General features: G+C 30.5%; 2 long non-coding RNA genes across 2 annotated transcripts in view; one reads left to right on the top strand and one right to left on the bottom strand.

Annotated features, from left to right (window-relative positions):
- Positions 1-1,975, top strand: part of LOC111089492 — a 15,811-nt gene that overhangs the window by 6,745 nt on the left and 7,091 nt on the right. The gene's annotated exons all lie outside the window — the stretch shown is intronic.
- LOC111089493 overlaps positions 1-1,975 on the bottom strand; it is a 15,039-nt gene that overhangs the window by 6,738 nt on the left and 6,326 nt on the right. Inside the window, exon 2 of the long non-coding RNA XR_002613755.1 lies at positions 1,251-1,257. This is a non-coding gene — a long non-coding RNA (uncharacterized LOC111089493). The remainder of the gene's footprint in view (positions 1-1,250; positions 1,258-1,975) is intronic.

Consider the following 1,975-nt stretch of genomic DNA (forward strand, 5'->3'; position numbering starts at 1 on the left):
GTAAATATTTTTTTGGGGGGTAACAGAGAGAGAAGAATGAATCTCGTATAGTCCGACACGATATTCTGTTATGAATACCCATTGAAATGAAAAAATGCCTTTATCAATTAACACATTGAAAAAATGCCTTTATCAATTAACACATTGAAAAAATGCCTTTATCAATTAACACATTGAAAAAAATGCCTTTATCATTTAACACATTGAAAAAATGCCTTTATCAATTAACACATGCTGTTAATCGATAGTAGTGCGATTTTAATTAATTAATTATATTTTGCTTCATAAAAAAATCTCGCTCTCATATAAGTATGGTCAGATTTTATGAATCTAAACTTTGATTTTTTTTTTTTTAGCCTTGATCAACTGTGGTGAGCATCAACTTTTTGGGATAATTTGTTAGTTACTTTCACAGTGTATTAATTGGAAATTAATGTTTATTGTGGAGAGGTAGACGTAAGAGGAAAGCCTTGAGAAGAAAGTATTCCATTAATTTTCTATAGTTTCCTCTGGTGTTCATTCTTACAAGAAATAGTGGTAAAATTAAATTCAAAAACAAAGTCTAGCACAGCTTTGCGCGAAATTCGTATGTAAATCCTGTATGACCTTCTATTCTCACCAATGTCACGCCAGAAACTTAACAGACAAATTCAGTTTCGGTATAGGAACAATAGATGGCAGTAACATTCGTTTTGTGCTTACTTTATAATAAGTAACCCATTGAAATATACGTTTTTGTTTAACACGAGTATTTTACTTATTGTTGATTAAATTGAAATCTCAGTGCTTTTCCCAACATATTGGAAAAGTTTAATTCTATCTTCGACAAGCAAAGAAATGCGGTAACGATGAACATTTATTGGGAATATGGCATATGGCAAACAAGTGTACGAAACATATCTTAAAGTCAACCTTAAAAATCTCTACGTTCAAACCCACTGAAGTAGAAATTTCATAGGAACCTTCATCCTGTTACGTAGCGTCGCGTGCATCGTAGCTACTTGCTATCAGAACTGTGAAATACACATTGCTAAGATACTGCTATTAAAATCTATTATAAACAGAATTTTGAGATTCAAAGAAACACACATTATTCTCTTACTATATTTATCTAATATATAAATATATATTTCAACACAGGACGATCTTCTAATACCTTCAATAAAACAATAACATATTAGAGAACATATCAAATATTAAAATGAGATTTAATTCCAGTCATCCTTCAATGTAATGTTTGAAGTTTAGACGACCAGCCTGACAACTACTCTTGGAAAACATCTTAATTAAAGTCACTTTCACTTTGTAGCCTGGCTCCCTACCCATCGTAAGTTTGAGGGCTTACAGCACTAACAATCGAGTATTGATACTTTCGGTGGGCACAACACACACAGCCTATTTTACAACTTTGTACTAGTGTTAAAAATTTATTGTGTTTTTTAAAATGACGACAAAACAAAACCTCATATTTTATAAACTAACACGGAACAAACTTACAAGGTGGGATTACTATTAATATGCAAGTATTTTTGTATGATAAGTTGAAGTATGAAATGTCACCACAGGACTAATTAATAGCAGTTCACAGAAGAATATAGGAGACGTGTTATAAATAAAAGGTATTATTTTCCGATATAAAATCACTATTAACGTGTGTGTGTGGTTATGATATGATAAAAACAACGACTTTCACACTCCAGATAATTATAAAAGAACATTTATTTTAACATAACGTTTCTTTGGGGCTAGTACCGTATTTTCGGTGTATAAGACGCACTTTTTTACCCCAAAATTTACCCCGAAGGTATGAATAATATACACGTATATATACGATATACACAAGCCATGTGTAAAATATATTTAAATAGGCATGTATAGTTTAGTTCAATTCAATGTGTTATTTATAACAATAGTAGTTTTTTCTTTTAAAAACATAACTATTTATAATGCTCCCTAAATGATAAAAAAATTAATT

Source organism: Limulus polyphemus, unplaced genomic scaffold (genome assembly GCF_000517525.1).
Source record: "Limulus polyphemus unplaced genomic scaffold, Limulus_polyphemus-2.1.2 Scaffold6432, whole genome shotgun sequence".
NCBI lineage: Eukaryota > Metazoa > Arthropoda > Merostomata > Xiphosura > Limulidae > Limulus > Limulus polyphemus.